Below are 10,887 nucleotides of genomic sequence, written 5' to 3' on the forward strand. Positions count from 1 at the left end.
ACCATCAGCTAGAAGCACCTCATCAGGGTCGTGAGTAAGGAGGTATAGCCATGCAGCAGCCAGGACAGCATGGGTTTGGGGGTTCTAAGGGTGCTTCAGAGCCTGCACCAGGGAAATGAGTGGGGGCACTGGTGACCAGGGGAGGCCCCGACACCCACTTCCCATGCACACAGGGCTCTACTGCCGCCCTCCAGAGTCTGGGGCCACGGGACTTACGATCGGTCCAAGACAGGCACAGCCAAGGCACGGGGCAGGCAGCTCAAGTCGAATCGGAGACTGTCTCCCTCAGCCACACCTGGGGGACTTGGGCAGCTGCGTGCCGTCCCGCGGCCACTTGCAGCAATGCCTTTCACTTTGGATGCAGCGAGGACTGTGTGAGCATTTTGCTGGTGCTGGGGCCTCAGCTTCTATGCCGGATTCCACAGTCACGGCCAATATTTGTGGGGGCTTATTCTGTACCAGGCACGGGTCTGGTGTGAAGAGGTTGCTTTTGCAGTCCCATTTTGCAGATGTGGAAACTGAGGCTTACAGAGACCAAGTAAGTCACCCAAGACAATGGGGTCTGTCAGTGGCAGAGCTTAGATCTGAGCACAGGCAGTCCGGTTCCCGTCTGCTTTCTGCATGTAGGGACGAGGGGGATCTGACCAGTGCCAACATTCCCGCTGTTCCCGTCAGCCTCTTCCACTTGCATTTCAGCGTTAAATGCTGTCTCCAATGTCATTTCATTTGCTCCTCAAGGAGAGGGAAGGAAGAATGTTACCCTCTTTTTGTTTAAGTTTTGCGAGTTTCGGGTACAACTTATTTTGTTTAAGCATTTAGATGCATTAGCACACCACATGCATTTCTCCAAGTCCACAGAAAGAGCCTGTGGCATTAACATTGTATTTCATTTTTTAACAGCTTTATTGAGACATAATTCACGGGCCATAAAGTTTATGCTTTTTGTGTACAATTCAATGATTTTTTGGTATAGTTACAGAATTGTTAAACCATTGCTACAAACTAATTTTAAAACTTTCCCATAACCCTCTCCCCAAAAGTAACCTCGTGTCACAGAAGGCACACCCCATCCCTATGCCCAGGCCTAGGAAGTACGGACCTACTTCCTGTCTCTGTGGATTTGCCTCTTGTGGATATCTCACACGTAGACTCACTCGCTGTGTGGCCCTGTGCGTCTGGCTGTTTCACTGAGCACGGCATCCCTGAGGCTCTGCCATGTGGCTGCCATATTGGTGGCATCCATTTTCATTGCTGCGTCATATTCCTTCCTACCTACCACGTTCTGGTCAGCCTGTCTCCCTGCTGGTGAACCTCCGGGTTGTTCCTATTTTCTGGCTACTGTATCATCCTCCTAGGTTGGAAAGAGAAGCAGAAGTCCATGCTAGCCCAGGGCTGGTGGCTTCTGGTTGACTCGCTCATCCAAGCCAAACCTTACTTAGCTCCCTGCATGTGGCCCCACTGTGCTACGCCTGGGAGCCCTGCAGTGAGCAAAGCACACAAGGCCCCTTCCTAATAGCACATCTTGTCCCCCGTCTGGATCACTCCGTTGGCTTCCTCAGACTTGAAGCCATGACGGTAGCAAACATGTCAGACTTGTCTGGCCTTATGAGCCCAAAGGGTGGCATGGTGCCTGGCATGAGACGAGCGCTCAATTAACACTTGTTGAATGAATGAGTGGTTGACCACCTGGGATGAGTTCCTTCCACAGTAGCGCCTGCTAGCTTATGAGTCATTAGATCAAAAATAAAACTGAAAACCCAGTGTCCAAGCAGGGGTTAAACATTTCAAGCCCACAAAGCTCTGAACGCTGAGCCCAGGGCCCTCATGCTAGGGATGTCAAGGAACAGGGAGTAGAAATGGGTGCCATGATGGAAACCTCGTATGGTACCGTGAGAACAGGTCTCCAGAAATTCTGAATATTTTCTGTTTTTTTTTTATTTAAACATATCTCAATTTTGCCCCAGCATTTGAAGTTTCTATTTTACTTCAAGAACTACCCAAATGAATTTAACTTTACATGAAAACCGTTCAAAGATAAGGGAGAGAAGAGCTTGTTTTGTTTTCGATTTTAGGTTTTTGCCATAGAGCGCATGTGCTTGTCAGAGATAGTAAGGGAGAAAGGGAGAAATCACCCCCCAGGGAAGATGGCCACATCACAATCCCTTCTCCTCCATTCTCCTCTCAGATCTGGGGCACACACGCATGCACACCCAACATGATTTTCAAGCTGCCGGGTCCGGGACTCAAACCATGGTTGGCCCTGTGAGGGTCTACTGCCTTAACCGCCACACCACCTGCTGGCCCTGAGCAGAGATAAAAATGACATTTTGGGAACTGAGACACTACCGTGGGCAGTCTTATACACGAGATGGCTTCTCTCCAGACTCAGTGGGGCCAGTGTGGGACTCCCCTGTGAGGTCCTCTCCGCCACCCCACAAAGCAAGGTGGCCTCCTTTCCATTCAGCAGTCCGGGTCAGCGCAAGTACTCAGGAGCCTCCAGCCGAAACTGCATTAGCGTGGATGAGCCAATTACCCCAGTTATCTGGCCATGTAGAAAGCTACAGTTTTGCTCTTCATGAAGAATTAAAATCTTGTCCTGATCTGATGGGAGGAAACAGATGAGGCAACTTGGAGGAACTCAGCCAGTGTTGATCAGGCAGATGATAAACTACACATTTTCTTGACTCAGGGGATCGATGGAGAATCCTAAAGAGAAAAATCACAGAAGAATTAAGATTAAATTTGCAAGCTCATAATATTGAGAATGCATTCTAAACCACCGCAGAAAAATAAGATGCGCTCCTGAAAATGCATTATTTATCCCTGGCTGTTACCACAGTGACGGAGGCTCCTTCCTGTGGTTTGAACCCGAGCGGGGTATAGCAGCAGACCAGAGACAGATGACTTGCTCGCCAATACAGTTAGAATTTCAGATGAGCAGTCAGGGTATTTTTAGACTGTTTGTGTGTACAGTCACACCATAAATCGCGAGGATGAAGGTAGCTGAGTGAGTCTAAATCCAAATGGGGCTTTAATGTGGGCTTTACGCAGCATACATTTTATTAAGAGAAAAAAAACTCGTGAAATTGGTAATGCGATTCATCCCCACATATTTTTCATTAGTAAAATCTTGGAGGAACATCAAAAGTGGTTTTGGGTTCAATGGGAATCTTCAATGGAGGAACATAATTTGCTTCCTAATGAAATTCACTCGCACAATGATACGTACTAGAGTAAAATCTGGAAAAAGAAAATTGTCCCACAGGCGTTAATGGGGTTGGCATCGGCCTCTGGTGTCGTCGCTGTCGAAGACGTGCAGCCCAGACAATGGGAACTTTTCAGTAATTGAAGCATAAAGTGATCTGAAATATCCCCAATGAGAGGTGTGTTTCAGTACCTGCGAACAGAGTTATCAATTATCTGAGCAAATTTCTATCTGAACTCTATGAAAACTGGCACATCTCAGGGAAAAAAAAAATAGAAGAATTGTGCAGAGTTTGAAGATAAAGTTTGATGAGATGCTTTCAGAAAAGTTGCTGCCCAAGCCAATTAAAATTTCAGCAGGTTGTTCTCTGAGAGAAGAGCAGCAGACAAAACATTAAAAGGTCATGTCCTCCCTGTGTCTTCCTGAGAAGAGAAATACTGTGCCTCTGTTAAGAGGAAGGGTTTGGAAATCACCCGGTATGGTAGGAGACCCAGCTCTGGTGGCCTTGGGCAAGTCACACGCTCTTTCCTGCCTCAGCTTCCTTATCTGCAAGTTAGGAACATGATAAGCCCCGACTCCATAGATTTGCCGGGGAATCTTAAGTGAGCTGCGAGAAAATCATTGAACACAGAAGAACTAGCATAAAGTAAACGCCCAACAGAATGGAAATCTGTTGGGAAGACCCAAAAGAAATGGGATTTGGTGGAGCAGCAGAGAGAATAAGGGAGAAAATAGTTGAATTATTTTGTCTATGAGAAATGTTATTTCCTCTCCTTAGAAATCAGAGCAATATATTCCTGGAGGCCAATTGACCTAGTAGATTTGCAAGATATATTTTAATTCTTGTTCTCTTTCTTTTCTTTCTTGATTTTCCTTTTCTCACTGACAACTGGTGAATCATTTGAACAAATATTTTAAGCTGATTTTTAAACATAAACAGTGGGGAACATTTGCATATCAATGACATTAGTTTGCTGTCTCCTGGAGCAGAATGTCCATGGCAACACTAGCTACAGGGATACAAAAGTCTTCCATAGGGGCCAGCAGGTGGCATAGTGATGAAGGCATTGGACTCCCACGTGGTTGACCGCAATTCACAACCCGGATCCAGCAGCTTAAAACTCATGCCAGTTACGGGTGCAGGCGTTTCCAAAGCCCCAAGAGGAGAATAGAGGAGGAGGGATTGCAACATGACCTTCCCCTTGAGGGGCGATTTCTTACTTTCTGTCTTTCTCTCTCTCTAATGAGCACATGCGCCCTGTAACAAATATCTTTCTGTCCAAAAAAAAAGGTTTCAAATGGTTCTTTCCTTTGGGCTTCTTGGATGTGGTTGGTTTGGGTCGCTGTTTCTCAGTCTCCATGCTATTGATACTCTGGTCCCGAGAATTTATTACTGTGATGCTGGGCCTTCCTGGGCACCATAGGGTGTTGAGCAGCGTCCCTGGCCTGCACCCACTAGATGTCAGCTGTGCCTCTCCCCACCTTGCAGAACTGACAAACAAAACTGTCTTCAGACAAAAAAAAAGAAGTCTTGTATAACAAAATGACACACAGAGCATATATTGTGTGCTGGGCATAGCCCCAGATGTGGCGACACTTTGCCAAAGAGGTCAAGGTCATGGGTATTATCCTCAGGTGCATTAGTTGGGTTTATGCTGACCCATCTGAATTTCAAGTGCAGCAGGAGTCACGACCCCAGCCCAGGGACTGGCCATGGCTGACCCAGGCCAAGCTTGGTCTCTGACCTCATCCAGCCACTTCCCAGGTATACTAGAAGAAACTTACAGATCAACCTTCCACCTATAGTTACAATCTATGCGCATGAACCCAGAGTTCCGTGGGTGTCCCCCAGGAGGCAGCAAGTCTGTTGCCCATGGAAATGACAACCTCAAGCTTTGAAATGGAGAAATCTTGTTGGGATATTGAAGGCTCAGAGGATACGGTGGACATTTTCATGGGAGAGTGATCTCTCTCTCCTTAGACAATAGACACACATTGGTGAGGGTGGTCAGCCTGACGTGTGCTACACATTTTTTCTGTGTGAGTTTACCAGCGAGGTCAATGGCTGGGCTGTAAAAATTTCCCTAACGCATTTTCTCCACCACAACTTCTCCCTAGCTAGCTTTTCTATCATCCATGAATATTTATGTCTTATCTGCTTAAAATGCTTGGAGGAGGGAAAAAAAGAAACTGTGTTCTTGGTCTCACATTTTTCTGAGAGGACTAAAAGCATGGGTATAAGGTAGGGACAGTGTACTTCAAAACCAAGGGCTTAGACCAATATTTATTTACAGTCCGAGTCAGCCGTGCGTTGAAACCAAGTATCAGAAGGTAGACACCAGATAAGGCAACCGCGGAGTGATGGAGATGCTGCCTGGGATGGTTCGGGCCCCAGGTTTCCCGCCTCTTCCTCTTTTTCTAATTGAGCTTAATGGAACACCCAGCCAAGTGACGGGAAGGTTTGGAGACTGACTGCACCGGCTTTAGGTTCTCCCCGAGACTCTTGTCGGGGAACTGGGGTCTTCTCCTTTGCCCCATGAGCCTCCTACTCCTTCCCGCTGACCTCAAGCTCTTTTCTTCGTGTCCATTCCTTTCCTGTTCCCTCTTCCACCATCTTCCCTGAATTTGCTCCCATCACCTTCTCAGAGCGTCCCATGGGGCTACCACCCTCCTCTTGGAGGTGCGTATTAAGAGGCAGCTGGGCGCTCAGAGTTTCTAGAGAGCAGTTTGCAGAGACCGCCATACACACGTGAGAGCGGGCCGAAGTGGCTGAGCCATGCGACTTCCTTCTCAGGCAGATTCCTGAAGTGAGGGGAGAGCCGATTATGCAGACCACTCCAAATTCAATCTCCCGGTTTATGTTATCACTGGAGCCCGTGCTGGAAGCACCGCCCGATAATTCAGACTTGCCTATTACTTATTCTTTATCTAGAGGAAATAAAGAGAAACAATTACCTTGGTGTGACATTCTGCCATCTCCACAAAGCCACCTGCACCTGAGACTTTGCCAGCCGCTGAAGTAACGAGTTAAATGCTAAATATTTCATCGAGGAGAGAGGAGCAGGGCTATTGAAAATAAATTTAAAAGACCTTCATGTATTCTGGTCATATATCCCCAGCATAAAACTTCTCCAGAGATAAAATAGCATTCTGACAGGAGGGTGGTGGCAGGGGGAGGGCTGAAGCACTGAGGGAGGCAGGGAAAGTAGCCCCGGGAAGCCCCTGTGACCTCCCCCTTACCACGGACGGGGCCCCTTCTTTGTGAAAGCAGCTTTGAAATGATTGAGGTTGGACTATTACTGCAGAGCCCTTTTCAATAATGAATTTTAAATTATAAATGACATTTTGTTGTGTGCCCTTCTCTTCCACCTGTTGGCAGTTAACTGGGAAAATCGATGCAGTTGTCAAGACCGAGCAAACTTCTCAGGTACAGAAGACTGGCGTGTAGTTATGGTTCTTAACAGAGAAATGCATGTCCAGCTTCCCAGCCATCAGTGTCCACCCTGGCCCCGAACACGTGCCTCCCAGCTCCCTGAACACCTGGCCCTGAACACGTGCCTCCCTTGAGACACGTGTGCATTTCCTTTCACTCCTCCCATCAAGGATAGGCCATGGGAACCTCATAGTAGGATGACTTTCAGGCCAGGATGACTTCGGCTGGGAAGCTGGGAGCGCTGAGAGTGAGTGGGCACCATCAATTAAAGATTGCAAGACTAGTTCAATGAGAAAATTATCAGTCAAAGCAACAAAGAAGTTGCTGTTTGCTTATGGCCTTTAAAGGGAGCTGCTAAGACCATAGAAAGATAATTTAGGAGTAATCATTGGCATGCCAGCCCTTTCCACTGACCCTGATGTTCAGAGTTTTCTGCCGCTGCATCAAACATTCTTGGCAATTAGATGTGCTTTCCTTATTAATGCCAGGGTAGGGAGGCAGAAAATGAAGGCCCTTCATCGCAAAGAGCTGCTTAATGTTGCAAGGCCGGCTATAAGTCATGACAGCCACGGAGTTTTGTCCATCCCTGAGCACAGAATGCCTTGGATGACAGCTGCAGAATGGAATTATTAATACAGACCAGCAAATCTTGGCATTTCCTGCCAGCCCGGGCACTTGCTGGTGTATCAATGGAACCAGGGACATCCCTTCACTCTCGGCTAGGGACGATAAGGCCTTGTGTGTTCACAGGGGTCTGAGCTTGTGGTAAAGAGGGTGACGTGCTCTTCAGCTGGGCACGGAGCACTCGCACTTCTCAACAGGTGCTTGGCTCCATGTCCCCTTCATCCCTTTTTCTCAGGCAGTGTGATTGGAACTGCTGGGTGCAGTGGGGGGAGGACACAAGGGCCAGAGCTGAAGCATGGGAGGATTGGGAGGACTGTGCCCCACTCCCTTGTACCTTCTGTGGGCAAGATGCCACGCTTCCATGTCTCAGTGTCTCCTGAAAATGGGACCAGCTCTCTTTCATCTTTACTAAGCCTAAGCCAGATGAAAACGCAACAGGAGGAGTTAAGACCTAAAATATGTTTACTGTGGGTAACTCATGCCAACCCTATAGCAAGATTTTCCTAGAAATTCTGTTCCTATTATCAGTGATTCCTATAGGTGGAGATTCTTCTATTTCAGCACATTCAGGTAGGGGCATTGGACTGGCAGCAGAAACCTGGTCTAAGTGACCTCATGATCCCATACTTTTGGATTGTCAGAAAAGTCATGATGCATTTTGCATAGAAAAATATGTCATAACTTTTCTGACAACCCAGTACTTGGGGAGCTATCACCACAGGCAACCAAGGGTGGCCTTATCCCAAGCAGGACTAGTGAGTGCTGTTCTCGGGCTCAGAGAGGCCATAGGAGGGACACAGTGCATGCAGCGAGGAGCCACTTTGCTCACAACCAAAGGGCTAAGCACTGCCGTGCTTCACTCACGCTGCAGACCAAGCGGTGCAGAGCTGCTTGCTGGCGAAGTGCCAGGCCACTGACAGGCTTTGACGTGTCACCTCTACAAAGCACACCATTGATTTCTTCTTTCTTTTCGAATCAGAGGTTCTCCAATAGCATCCAAAAACTATAGGAACAGGGCACTCGATTAGAACATGCTGGACAAGAAAGGTTATCTTCTCTAAAGAGAACATGCGCAGCTGCCTTTCCTGGGAGGAGATGTGTCTGAAGGAGCAGGGAGATGGAAAGGCTTGTCAGAAGTGGAACTGGATGATAAACTCTGCAGTCGTGTCCACCTTTGCTGAGCAGGCGAGGTCACGGGCCGGGGCTCTCCCTGCCGCAGCTTAGTGTGAATCCAGGCAGGGTGAACGGTGTAGGTGACAGAGCCCAGAGCGGAGGAGGACAGCTCCAAGGCCGTTGTTCTGCTACATGCTGAGAGACCTTGGGAAAATCACACCCCTGTTCCAGCGCTGGTTACTTCACCTTTTCTTTCTCTCCTTCTTTATTTTTTTTTTTTAATTTTTTTTTTAAGAGATTTTTGCTATCAGGTGCTTGTGCTTGCCAGACAGAGACAGAAAGCGAGAAATCACACCCCAGGCAGGATGACCACTCTGCAATCTCTTCTCCTCCATTCTCCTCCCATGATCTTGAGCACACATGCACACGGACCCAGCGTGAGTTTTAAGCCACCAGGTCTGGGACTCGAACCGTGGTCAATTAGAAGAGCCCATCTTCTGGCCCCATAATTCACTTTCAAAGGTTAGAACTGGACTCAATGGCCAAGACGTGTCCCTCCCCTGCCAGCGTTTGGGTGGCTTCCCATGATTTGTCATAACTGATTCTAAAAGTTGAAGATAAATACATCGCATTTGCATGATTACAACTATGGATGCTATTTCCTGGAGAGCCCAGCCATGTCCTCGGATTTCATTTCATTCTCTGCATCCAGCATGCTGACTCTCAGCGCCACGCAGTGAAGACTTCCCTGGAGTCAGCGTCAAATATTCTTTTTCTACCGCTTTTCACATACCCTCCATTTTCCAAGGGTACACTCATACTGCCTCTTTAATCATCACTTTGTCTCCCCCCCCCCACCCCCGGAGTCATTTCTTCTGGAAACTCTTTTTTATTTGTTTGTTTGTTTGTTATCCCAATCTAGAACCTTTTCTTGGGTTATACTGTCCTGCCCAGAATACCCTAAATTTCCTTTCTTGGTTGGCACCTTCCCTCCCTAGGTACACCTGTATGTTATTTGCCAAGAAACTACACAGGAGTTAACTTCCATTATTCAAATGTCTGACCACGCTTTTGTTTTGTCTTTGTACTTGATAGACAGAGTGGGTGGATTATGGAATTCCGAGGTGAAAATGTTCTTTCTGAGCCAGCAGGTGGTGTAGTGGTTAAAGTTCTGGACTCCCACATGGCTGACCATGGCTTAAGTCCTGGACCTAGTGGCCTAAAATTCACACCAGGTGCATGTGCGTACATGCCCAAAATCCTGAGAGGAGAATGGAGGAGAGGGAATTGCGGCATGGCCATCCCCCTGGGGGGTGATTTCTCACTTTCTGTATCTCTCGTGAGCACACACACCCTATAGCAAAAATCTCTCGAAAAGAAAAGAAAAGAAAAAAGAAAAGAAAAGAAAAGAAAAGAAAAAAGAAAAGAAAAGAAAAGAAAAGAAAAAAGAAAAGAAAAGAAAAGAAAAGAAAAAAGAAAAGAAAAGAAAAGAAAAGAAAAAAGAAAAGAAAAGAAAAGAAAAGAAAAGAAAAGAAAAGAAAAGAAAAGAAAGAAGAAGGAAAGGAAAGGAAAGGAAAGGAAAGGAAATCTGTTCCTCAGAGTTGCAGGTGCTCAGACGTTCGGGATCAGGGTGCCAGCAGATTTGGTTCCCACGTTCTCGTTCCTAGATGGCTCCTTCAGCTGTGCTCTCACACAGCACAAGAGGTGAGGAAGGGCTCTGGGGCCTCTTTTATAAAGATATTGATCCCATTCATCAGGGCACTGCCCTCATGACCTAATCCCCTCCCAAAGACTCCACCTATTTACTTCTGCTTGCCTGCCTGCCTGCCTGCCTGCCTTCCTTCCTTCCTTCCTTCCTTCCTTCCTTCCTTCCTTCCTATGTTTCTTTCTTTCCTTTATTCTTTCTTTTTTTTTTTTTTAAGTTTTTGCCATAGGATAAATGTGCTCACCAGAAAGAGAGAGACAGACAGACACAGAGAGAGGGATACCAAGAAATCACCCCAGGGGAGATGGCCACACTACAATCCCTTCTCCTCCATTCTATTCTTGGGATTTGGGACATGCATGCATATACACTGAGAATGATTTTCAAGCTGCTGGGTCTGGGCCTTAAACCATGGTCAGCCATGTCAGAGTGCAATACCTTGACCACTGTGCCACCTGCTGGCCCCAATGCCATCTCTTAATACTATCACTTTGGGAGTTAGGACTTCAACATATGAATTTAGGGGGAACACAAATATGCATATCATTCCTGGCCTCCTTTAAGGCCCATGTGGGTAGGGAGTTTAAGTCACCAGTTCATCTCCAGAGTCAGAGTAAGTCATGTGAGTCACTTCCCACATAGGAACTCGGGAGCTGGTTCGGGGCAGTGCCAGCTCATGCCAGCAGTAGCATGCCCCTCCTCTATGCTGGAAGATGGGGGCTGGGCTCCTGAGTCCACCTGTCCACTACAGGTGCCACACACCTTTGGCTATGATCCTGACTGGGAAGGCTAGAGATGGACTGCAGT

This window comes from Tupaia chinensis, unplaced genomic scaffold (assembly GCF_000334495.1).
Source record: "Tupaia chinensis unplaced genomic scaffold, TupChi_1.0 Scaffold144346_1, whole genome shotgun sequence".
NCBI classification, from domain to species: domain Eukaryota; kingdom Metazoa; phylum Chordata; class Mammalia; order Scandentia; family Tupaiidae; genus Tupaia; species Tupaia belangeri.